The 12714-nt window shown below is 44.9% G+C and overlaps 2 pseudogenes; one reads left to right on the top strand and one right to left on the bottom strand.

The window, feature by feature from the left end:
- Positions 1-309: 309 nt before the first annotated feature.
- On the bottom strand, positions 310-428 carry LOC134930026 (5S ribosomal RNA; annotated as a pseudogene).
- Positions 429-617: 189 nt separating this feature from the next.
- LOC134930170 (5S ribosomal RNA) lies at positions 618-736 on the top strand (annotated as a pseudogene).
- Positions 737-12714: the final 11978 nt, after the last annotated feature.

A 12714-nucleotide genomic window follows, 5' to 3' on the forward strand; every position in this document is an offset into this window, starting at 1 on the left:
TGATGAAATTATTAAAAAATAACTTTTATTGATATATACTTTAAGAAAAAGCGAGAGCTGGCATCAATGATTAAAGAACATGAATATTTACAAGTACCAATGTACCTATTATGGGCAAAATAATAATATAAATGAGCGAAAATAAATAAACCCTCATCCATAGAGAAAATTCATACATATCCTCTATAATTAGGATTTTATATGAATGAGGTCACTACCTCGAGTCCGATATAATCTGACAAATGCTATTAACCTGAGATCAGGTTGGTACAATGGGTCCCAAATTGCTTTAACTGTTGGAGTGTAAAATACCTACGGTACCTAGTATTCCCTGGTGGTTCCCCATCCAGGTGCTAACCAGGCCCTGCAGTGCTTGGCTTCCAAGATCAGACGAGTTTGGGCATACTCAGTGCGGTCTGACCGTAGGTAAATCTGTCTCCTAGGCGCACCGTTTTCCGATTATATTGGGACCCAGGATTTCAATCACAGAATAAATGAATATTATGGTCAGAAATGAACAATAATAATAATAGGGCAGCAGACTTATGGATTCTTGCTGGGAGATCTAGTCGGTGGTATTCAAACTTTGAACAATAATACAGTTAGGAGACAGATTTACCTACGGTCAGACTGCACTGAGTATGCCCAAACTCGTCTGATCTTGTAAGCCAAGCACTGCAGGGCCTGGTTAGTACCTGGATGGGGAACCACCAGGGAATACTAGGTACCGTAGGTATTTTACTCTCCAACAGTTAAAGCAATTTGGGACCCATTGTACCAACCTGATCTCAGGTTAATAGCATTTGTCAGATTATATCGGACTCGATGTAGTGACCTCATTCATATAAAATCCTAATTATAGAGGATATGTATGAATTTTCTCTATGGATGAGGGTTTATTTATTTTCGCTCATTTATATTATTATTTTGCCCATAATAGGTACATTGGTACTTGTAAATATTCATGTTCTTTAATCATTGATGCCAGCTCTCGCTTTTTCTTAAAGTATATATCAATAAAAGTTATTTTTTAATAATTTCATCATTTCAATTTTTCAAGTGTGCCCAGGAAAAGGCCTATAGTTGCTTTTTTTTTTTGGTTCTTTGTCTTTTCCAAAGGACCATATCTGTCGTTTTATAGTTGTCATAACTATTTTTCTGGAGCACCACCAACTATTTGCTGAACTTATTATTTCAGTAAGCCTCTATGTTGGTCTATTAATAATACCTCTAAATTCACTGAACAAAATTATTGTATCCTGTGCAGATGTATTTCCTTTTGCAGTGGCCTACTGTACCATACTGCTATATATTATATACTGGCGGTCACTAAAATTATGCACTGTCCTCCTACTATATATACACCCCACCACTTAAATGCACCACAGGGATGGATGGATAGTATCCTTGACGACACAGGGGTAGGTAGAGCAGTGGCCTACTGTACCGTACTGCTATATATTATATACTGGCAGTCAGCAAAATTATGCACTGTCCTCCTACTATATATACACCGCACCACTTAAATGCACCACAGGGATGGATGGATAGTATACTTGACGACACAGAGGTAGGTAGAGCAGTGGCCTACTGTACCGTACTGCTATATATTATATAGCTATATATTATATACTGGCAGTCAGCAAAATTATGCACTGCCCTCCTACTATATATACACTGCATCTCTTAAATGCACCACAGGGATGGATGGATGGTATACTTGACGACACAGAGGTAGGTAGAGAAGTGGCCTACTGTACCGTACTGCTATATATTATATACTGGTGGTCAGCAAAATTATGCACTGTCCTCCTACTATATATACACCGCACCACTTAAATGCACCACAGGGATGGATGGATAGTATACTTGACGACACAGAGGTAGGTAGAGCAGTGGCCTACTGTACCATACTGCTATATATTATATACTGGTGGTCAGCAAAATTATGCACTGTCCTCCTACTATATATACACCGCACCACTTAAATGCACCACAGGGAAGGATGGATAGTATATTTGACGACACAGAGGTAGGTAGAGCAGTGGCCTATTGTACCGTACTGCTATATATTATATACTGGTGGTCAGCAAAATTATGCACTGTCCTCCTACTATATATACACCGCACAACAACTAAAATGCACCACAGGGATGGATGGATAGTATACTTGACGACACAGAGTTAGGTAGAGCAGTGGACTACTGTACCATACTGCTATACTGGTGGTCACTGGTCAGCAAAATTCTGCACTGTCCTGTCCTCCTATACTACAATGCAGCACAGATATGGAGCGTTTTTCAGGCAGAGAACGTAGATATTTTCAGCACACTCAGCACAGATATTTGCAAGCACACTGAGCACAGATACTTGCAGCACACTGAGCACAGATACTTGCAGCACACTGAGCACAGATATTTGCAGCACACTGAACACAACTGAGAGGATGCTGCATGTCCTCTCCCTATCATCTCCAATGCACGAGTGAAAATGGCGGCGACGCGCGGCTCCTTATATAGGATACGAATCTCGTGAGAATCCGACAGCGGGATGATGACGTTCGGGCGCGCTCGGGTTAACCGAGCAAGGCGGGAGGATCCGAGTCTGCCTCGGACCCGTGTAAAATGGGTGAAGTTCGGGGGGGTTCGGATTCCGAGGAACCGAACCCGCTCATCACTTATTATTATTATTATTATTATTATTATTATCATTATAATACTGTAGCAGTGGACATATAGCAGCAGCGTATACCACTGTCACTGCCTGGTCACTGGAATGAATGATGGCCAGGACACTACCACTGGTCTGATACAGGACAACACAGCACCACTGAAAGGGACTTATACAGCTACACTGAATATATGGCAGCAGAGGACACCACCACTTTGACTGGTCACTGGACTGATGCTGCACAAGACACTACCCTTGGTCTAATGCAGGACAACACAGCATCACTAAAAGGGACTTATACAGCTACACTGGATATATGGCAGCAGAGGACACCACCACTCTGACTGGTCACTGGACTGATGCTGCACAAGACATTACCACTGGTCTGATGCAAGACAATACAACAAAAATGCAAGGGACTTATACAGCAGCCAGCAGCACTGGGGACATGTAGCAGCAGAGGACACCAACACTGTGACTGGCTGGACTGATACAGCACAATACACTGACTACACTGGACTGGACTGAGCAGCACAACACAGCACAGGACTCGCCACCCCACTTTCCCGCCCCCACACAGACAGTGAGGACAGAGACACGTCCTCTCACTACACTCTCCGAGACTGGTGTGAAAATGGAGTCAGGCGGGAAAACCCGAGCCGGGCTCGGAACCAGGTTCAGAGCGTGAAGTTCGGTACGGTTCGGTTCTCTGAGAACCGAACCTGCTCATCTCTAGTTAAAACCAAAATCTAAATTGTAGTGTAAAAATAAAGCAGCCAGTATTTACCCTACACAGAAACAATATTACTAGAGATAAGCGGGTTCGCTTCCATGAGAACCGAGCCACCCGAACATCACGTCCTGAGCCCGGATCCGAGCCCGGCTTGGGACTTCCCGCCAGACTCGGAAACCAGAACGAGGCTAAATGTCATCAACCCATTGTCAGATCCTCTTGGGGGAATTTGGATTCCATATAAGGAGATGCGCGTCACCGCCATTTTCACTCCAAAATTGGAGAGTGTAGCAAGAGGACGTGTCTCCTCAGTGTCTGTGCAGGAAAGTGGTGTGGCGCGTGGGGTGGCGACCTGCTCTTATGTTTCATTCCAGTGCTGTCTTGTGCTGCCTTGTACTGCATCAGTCCAGTTGTGGTGTCTTGTGGTGCATCAGTCCAGTCACAGTGGTGGTGTCCTGTGCTGCCATAAGTCCAGTGCAGCTGTACAAGTCCAGTCCAGTGCTGTGTTGTGCTGCATCAGTCCAGTGGTGGTGTCCTTTGCTGCCATAAGTGCAGTGGTTGTGTCCTGTGCTGCCATACGTCCAGTGGTGTTGCTGTATAATTCCAGTGCAGTGGTGCTGTGTTGTTCTGCATCAGTCCAGTGGTGGTTTCCTGTGCTGCCTTAAGTCCAGTGGTGGTGTCCTGTGCTGCCATAAGTCCAGGGGTACTACCGTATAAGTCCAGGGGTACTGCTGCATAAGTCCAGTCCAGTGGTGCAGCCGTATAAGTTCAGGGGTACTGCCGTATAAGTTCAGGGGTACTGCCGTATAAGTCCTGGGGTACTGCTGTATAAGTCCAGTGGTACTGCCGTATAAGTCCAGGGGTACTGCTGTATAAGTCCAGGGGTACTGACATATAAGTCCAGTCCAGTGGTGCAGCCGTATAAGTCCAGGGGTACTGCCGTATAAGTCCAGGGGTATTGCCGTATAAGTCCAGTCCAGTGGTGCAGCCATATAAGTTCAGGGTTACTGCCGTATTAGTCCAGTGGTACTGCCGTATAAGTCCAGTGGTACTGCCATATAAGTCCAGGGTTACTGCCCTATAAGTCCAGTGGTACTGCCATAAAAGTCCAGTTGTACTGCTGTATAAATCCAGGGGTATTGCCGTATAAGTCCAGTCCAGTGGTACAGTTGTATAAGTTCAGGGGTACTGCCATATAAGTCCCGGGGTACTGCCGTATAAGTCCATGGGTACTGCTGTATAAGTCCAGGGGTACTGTTGTATAAGTCCAGTCCAGTGGTGCAGCCATTTAAGTCCAGGGATACTGCCATATAAGTCCAGGGATACTGCCGTAAAAGTCCAGTCCAGTGGTGCAGCTGTATAAGTTATGGGGTACGGCGGTATAAGTCCAGCGGCACTGCCGTGTGAGTCATGGGGTACTGCCATATAAGTCCAGTGGTACTGCCGTATAAGTTCAGGGGTATTGCCGTATAAGTCCAGTCCAGCGGTGCAGCCGTATAAGTTCAGGGGTACTTCCGTATAAGTCCAGGGGTATTGTCGTATAAGTCCAGTCCAGTGGTGTAGCCGTATAAGTTCTGGGGTACTGCCGTATAAGTCCAGTGGTACTGCCGTATAAATCCAGGAGTACTGCCATATAAGTCCAGTGGTACTGCCATATAAGTCCAGTCCAGTGGTACTACCGCATAAGTCCAGTGGTACTGCCGTATAAGTCCGGTGGTGCAGCTGTATAAGTCCAGGGGTACTGCCGTATAAGTCAAGGGGTACTGCCATATAATTTCAGGGGTACTGCCGTATATGTCTGCCAATATTGTGCGTGGATTACATCTGGGCAAATTCCAGCATGTCCCATGTTTTGCACATACAGTTAATTAGGTGGTGCAGAACTTTTTGAAAAATGACAGGGGCTTGCAGGAAATGCTGTTGGTTGCCAGAAAAATTGCAGCCACTTTCGACATTCAGTCACTGCGTGCTACTTTTAGATGGGCCAGGTGTTTGTGCCGCAGACTTGTGTCGCTTAGCTTAGCCATCCAGCTACCTCATAGCACCTCTTTTTCTTCTTTGCATAATGTGCTGTATGGGGCCTATTTTTTAAATCTGCCATCCTGTCTTCCACTGCAGTGCCACTCCTAGATGGGCCATGTGTTTGTGCCGAACACTTGTGTCGCTTAGCAAAGTCATCCAGCTACCTCATTGCACCTCTTTTTCTTCTCTGCATGATGTGCTGTTTGGGGTTTAGTTTTTAAAAGTGTCATCATGTCTGAGACTGCAGTGCCACTCCTAGATGGGCCAGGTGTTTGTGCCGCACACTTTTTTCGCTTAGCTTAGCCATCAAGCTACCTCATTGCACTTCTTTTTATTCTTTGCGTGATGTGCTGTTTGGGGCCTAGTTTTTAAAAGTGCCATCCTGCCTGACACTATAGTGCCACTCCTAGATGGGCCAGGTGTTTGTGCTGCACACTTGTGTCGCTTAGCTTAGTCCTACAGCCACCTTGGTGCAACCTTTTGGCCTAAAAACAATATTGTGAGGTGTGAGGTGTTCAGAATAGACTGGAAATGAGTGGAAATGAATGTTATTGAGGTTAATAATACCGTAGGATCAAAATTACCCCTAAATTCTGTGATTTTAGCTGTTTTTTTTTAAAAATCATTCAGATCCAAAACCAAAATCAAAACTCGAAAGGGTGGTTTTGGCAAAACCAATCCAGATCCAAAACACGAGCAAGGAACCAGAACCAAAACCAAAACACAAAACACGAAAAGTGCCAGCTGCACATCTCTAAGAGGTTGTCAGCGGTGTGCCTCTCACGGAAAGCGGTGATACATAGCGTAGCCTGTCTAGGAACGAGTTGGCGTTTGCGAGATGCTGCTATTTGTGCCGCTGCTGTTGTTGCTGCGGGAGTCAATACATCTACCCAGTGGGCTGTCACAGTCATATAGTCTGCCCTGTTCCACTTGTCCACATGTATGACTGCTGTCATATTTCATCTTCCTCGCAAAGGACTGTTGGACAGTCAATTACTTAGTTGAAGTAGTACAAGTGGTCTTCCAGTTCCCCTCTGGGATGACGATCGACTCCCAGCAGTAACAACAGCAGCAGCAGTAACAGCAGCAGTAGGCATACCACTCAATGATCCTCCGGAGGAATCACGGTTAGGAGAGGACTCCTCAGTCTTGCCAGTGACATGGCCTGCAGGACTACTGACGTTCCTGACTGAGGAGGAAGTTGACGTTGAGGGAGATGGTGGTGTGGCTTGCAGGAGCTTGGGTACAAGAGGAAGAATGTATTTAGGTGTCAGTGGACTGCTTACACTCTTACCCAAAGTTTCTGAACTTGACAATGACTTCTGATGAATGCGCAGCAGGTGTCGTATAAGGGAGGATGTTCCTAGGTAGTTAACGTCCTTACCCCTACTTATTACGGATTCACAGAGGCAACACATGGCTTGACACCTGTTGTCCGGATTTGTGGAGAAATAATTCCACACCAAAGAGATGGCTTTTATGGGATTTTGCCCATGCATCACAATGGGCTTATTCATCCCATGGACAACAACTGTCTCCCCCAGTGCCTGATTTAAACAAACCACATCACCATCAGAATCCTCATCGTCAACTTCCTCCTCAGCGCCAGCAACACCCATATCCTCATCCTGGTGTACTTCAACAGAACATCTTCAATTTGAATATCAGAAACTGGACTGTGGGTGCTACTTCCAGCACTTGCAGAGGGCATTCAAATGGTGGTAGGAGCCACCTCTTCCCATTCAGTGTTGGGAAGGTCAGGCATCACAACCGCCGACACACTTGGACTCTCCTTGGGGATTTGTGATACCATCTTAGAATGCACAGTTCTTTGCTGTGCTTTTGCCCAGTTAACACTTATAATTTTTCTAGCGGGAAGATGAGGGCTTCCATCGTCATGTGAAGCTGAACCACTAGTCATGAACATAGGCCAGAGCCTTAGCCATTTCTTGTCACTCTGTGTCATAAATGGCATATTGGCAAGTTTTTGTTTCTCCTCAGACCATTTAAATTTATTTTTTGGGGTCTTTTTACTGAACTTTGGCTTTTTGGATTTTACATGCCCTCTACTATCACATTGGGCATCGGCCTTGGCAGACGACTTTGAAGGCATTTCATCATCTATGTCATAACTAGTGGCAACAGTTTCAGCACTAGGAGGAAGTGGTTCTTGATCTTTCCCTATTTTATCCTCCAAATTTTTGTTCTCCATTACTTTTCTGGAGTTAAATAACACAATATGCGGCACAGGTCAGCGTATCCCTACTCCACACAGGGCAAACCCTGTAAAAATTATTTGGATTAAATATTAATAACCCCTATTAAATGGAGCAAATAATATACAGCACAGGACAGTGCCACTGGACTTAAACGGCAGTATCACTGGAATTATACAACAGTATCACTGGACTTATACGCAAGTACCACTGAAATGATATGGCAGTATCATTGGAACTATACGGCAGTACCACTGGACGTATATGGCAGTACCACTGGACTGGATTTATACAGCACTATGGCCCTCATTCCGAGTTGTTCGCTCGTTATTTTCCTTCGCATCGGTGCGATTTTCCGCTAACTGCGCATGCGCAATGTTCGCACTGCGGCTGCGCCAAGTAAATTTGCTAAGAAGTTTGGTATTTTACTCACGGCATTACGAGGTTTTTTCTTCGTTCTGCTGATCGTAGTGTGATTGACAGGAAGTGGGTGTTTCTGGGCGGAAACTGGCCGTTTTATGGGAGTGTGTGAAAAAACGCTGCCGTTTCTGGGAAAAACGCGGGAGTGGCTGGAGAAACGGGGGAGTGTCTGGGCGAACGCTGGGTGTGTTTGTGACGTCACACCAGGAACGACAAGCACTGAACTGATCGCACTGGAAGAGTAAGTCTCGAGCTACTCAGAAACTGCAAAGAAAAATCTTTTCGCAATATTGTGAATACTTCGTTCGCAATTCTGCTAAGCTAAGATTCACTCCCAGAGGGCGGCGGCTTAGCGTGCGCACTGCTGCGAAAAGCGGCTAGCGAGCGAACAACTCGGAATGAGGGCCAATCACTGGAATTATACGGCAGTATCACTGGAATTATACGGCAGTACCACTGTACTTATACGGCAGTACCACTGGACTGGATTTATATGGCAGTATCACTGGACTTATACGCTAGTACCACTGCAATTATACGGCAGTATCACTGGAATTATACGGCAGTACCACTGGAGTTATACGGCAGTATCACTGGACTGGAATTATACGGCAGTACCACTGGATTTATATGGCAGTGCCACTGGACTGGATTTGTACGGTTGTATCACTGGATTTAAATGCCAGTACCACTGGAATTATACGGCAGCATCACTGAAATTATACAGCAGTACCATTGGACTTATACGGCAGTACCACTGGACTGGATTTAAACGGCAATATCACTGGACTTATACGCCAGTACCACTGGAATTATACGGCAGTATCACTGGAATTTTACGGCAGTACCACTGGACTTATATGGCAGTATCACTGGAATTATACAGCAGTATCACTGGATTTATACTGCAGTACCACGACTGGATTTATATGGCAGTATCAATGGATTTATATGCCAGTACCACTGGAATTATATGGCAGTATCACTGGAATTATACGGCAGTACCACTGGACTTATATGGCAGTACCACTGGACTGGATTTATACGGTAGTATCACTGGAATTATACGGCAGTATCACTGGAAATATACTACAGTACCACTGGACTTATATGGCAGTACCACTGGACTGGATTTATACGACAGTATCACTGGATTTATACGCCACTACCACTGGAATTATATGGCAGTATTACTGGAATTTTATGTCAGTACCACTTGACTTATACGGCAGTACCACTGGAATGGATTTAAACGGCAGTATCACTGGAGTTATATGCCAGTACCACTGGAATTATACGCCAGTATCACTGGAATTATACGGCAGTACCACTGGACATATATGGCAGTATCACTGGACTTGATTTATACGCCAGTACCACTGGATTTACACTGCAGTACCACTGGACATATACGGCAGTATCTCTGGAATTATATGGCAGTACCACTGGACATATACGGCAGTATCACTGGATTTATATGGCAGTACCACTGCACATATATGGCGGTATCACTGGAATTATATGGCAGTACCACTGGACATATATACGGCAGTATCACTGGATTTATACGGCAGTACCACTGGACTGGATTAATATGCAAGTGCCACTGGATTTATACAGCAGTACCACTGGACATATACGGCAGTATCACTGGATTTATACGGCAGTACCACTGGACTGGATTTATATGCCAGTACCACTGGATTTATACAGCAGTACCACTGGACATATACGGCAGTATCACTGGAATTATATGGCAGTACCACTGGACATATATGGCAGTATTACTGAATTTATATGCCAGTTCCACTGGAATTATACGGCAGTATCACTGGAGTTATATGGCAGTACTGCTGGACATACACGGCAGTATCACTGGACTTGATTTATACACCAGTACCACTGGATTTATACTGCAGTAACACTGGACATATACGGCAGTATCACTGGAATTATATGGCAGTACCACTGGACATATACGGCAGTATCACTGGATTTATATGGCAGTACCACTGGACATATATGGCGGTATCACTGGAATTATATGGCAGTACCACTGGACATTAGTGATGTGCACCGGAAATTTTTCGGGTTTTGTGTTTTGGTTCTGGATTCGGTTCCGCGTCCGTGTTTTGGATTCGAACGCGTTTTGGCAAAACCTCCCTGAAATTTTTTTGTCGGATTCGGGTGTGTTTTGGATTCGGGTGTTTTTTTACAAAAAAACCCTCAAAATCAGCTTAAATCATAGAATTTGGGGGTCATTTTGATCCCATAGTATTACAGGTTGAGTATCCCTTATCCAAAATGCTTGGGACCAGAGGTATTTTGGATATCGGATTTTTCCGTATTTTGGAATAATTGCATACCATAATGAGATATCATGGTGATGGGACCTAAATCTAAGCACAGAATTTATTTATGTTACATATACACCTTATAAACACAGCCTGAAGGTCATTTTAGCCAATATTTTTTACAACTTTGTGCATTAAACAAAGTGTGTCTACATTCACACAATTCATTTATGTTTCATATACACCTTATACACACAGCCTGAAGGTAATTTAATACAATATTTTTAATAACTTTGGGTATTAAACAAAGTTTGTGTACATTGAGCCATCAAAAAACAAAGGTTTCACTATCTCACTCTCACACAAAAAAGTCAGTATTTCGGAATATTCCTTATTTCGGAATATTTGGATATGGGATACTCAACCTGTATTAACCTCAATAACCATAATTTACACTCATTTCCAGTCTATTCTGAACACCTCACAATATTATTTTTAGTCCTAAAATTTGCACCGAGGTCGCTGGATGACTAAGCTAAGCAACCCAAGTGGCCGACACAAACACCTGGCCCATCTAGGAGTGGCACTGCAGTGTCAGACAGGATGGCACTTTAAAAAAATAGTCCCCAAACAGCACATGATGCAAAGAAAATAAGAGGGGCAATGAGGTAGCTGTGTGACTAAGCTAAGCGACCCAAGTAGCCGACACAAACACCTGGCCTATCTAGAAGTTGCACTGCAGTGTCAGACAGGATGGCACTTTAAAAAAATAGTCCCCAAACAGCACATGATGCAAAGAAAATAAGAGGGGCAATGAGGTAGCTGTGTGACTAAGCTAAGCGACCCAAGTGGCCGACACAAACACCTGGCCTATCTAGAAGTGGCACTGCAGTGTCAGACAGGATGGCAGATTAAATAATAGTCCCCAAACAGCACATGATGCAAAGAAAAAAAGAGGTGCACCAAGGTCGCTGTGTGACTAAGCTAAGCGACCCAAGTGGCCGACACAAACACCTGGCCCATCTAGGAGTGGCACTGCAGTGTCAGACAGGATGGCACTTTAAAAAAATAGTCCCCAAACAGCACATGATGCAAAGTAAATAAGAGGGGCAATGAGGTAGCTGTGTGACTAAGCTAAGCGACCCAAGTGGCCGACACAAACACCTGGCCTATCTAGAAGTGGCACTGCAGTGTCAGACAGGATGGCAGATTAAATAATAGTCCCCAAACAGCACATGATGCAAAGAAAAAAAGAGGCGCAATGAGGTAGCTGTGTGACTAAGCTAAGCGACCCAAGTGGCCGACACAAACACCTGGCCCATCTAGGAGTGGCACTGCAGTGTCAGACAGGATGGCACTTCAGAAAAATAGTCCCCAAACAGCACATGATGCAAAGAAAAAAAGAGGCGCAATGAGGTAGCTGTGTGACTAAGCTAAGCGACTCAAGTGGCCAACACAAACACCTGGCCCATCTAGGAGTGGCACTGCAGTGTCAGACAGGATGGCACTTCAAAAAATAGTCCCCAAACAGCACATGATGCAAAGAAAAATGAAAGAAAAAAGAGGTGCAAGATGGAATTGTCCTTGGGCCCTCCCACCCACCCTTATGTTGTATAAACAGGACATGCACACTTTAACAAACCCATCATTTCAGCGACAGGGTCTGCCACACAACTGTGACTGAAATGACTGGTTGGTTTGGGCCCCCACCAAAAAAGGAGCAATCAATCTCTCCTTGCACAAACTGGCTCTACAGAGGCAAGATGTCCACCTCCTCCTCATCGTCCGATTCCTCACCCCTTTCACTGTGTACATCCCCCTCCTCACAGATTATTAATTTGTCCCCACTGGAATCCACCATCTCAGGTCCCTGTGTACTTTCTGGAGGCAATTGCTGGTGAATGTCTCCACGGAGGAATTGATTATAATTCATTTTGATGAACATCATCTTCTCCACATTTTCTGGAAGTAACCTCGTACGCCGATTGCTGACAAGGTGAGCGGCTGCACTAAACACTCTTTCGGAGTACACACTGGAGGGGGGCAACTTAGGTAAAATAAAGCCAGTTTGTGCAAGGGCCTCCAAATTGCCTCTTTTTCCTGCCAGTATACGTACGGACTGTCTGACGTGCCTACTTGGATGCGGTCACTCATATAATCCTCCACCATTCTTTCAATTGTGACAGAATTATATGCAGTGACAGTAGACGACATGTCAGTAACCGTTGGCAGGTCCTTTAGTCCGGACCAGATGTCAGCACTCGCTCCAGACTGCCCTGCATCACCGCCAGCAGGTGGGCTCGGAATTCTTATCCTTTTCCTCGCAGCCCCAGTTGCGGGAGAATGTGAAGGAGGAGCT

The sequence above is a fragment of the Pseudophryne corroboree genome, chromosome 5 (assembly GCF_028390025.1).
Source record: "Pseudophryne corroboree isolate aPseCor3 chromosome 5, aPseCor3.hap2, whole genome shotgun sequence".
Lineage (NCBI taxonomy): Eukaryota > Metazoa > Chordata > Amphibia > Anura > Myobatrachidae > Pseudophryne > Pseudophryne corroboree.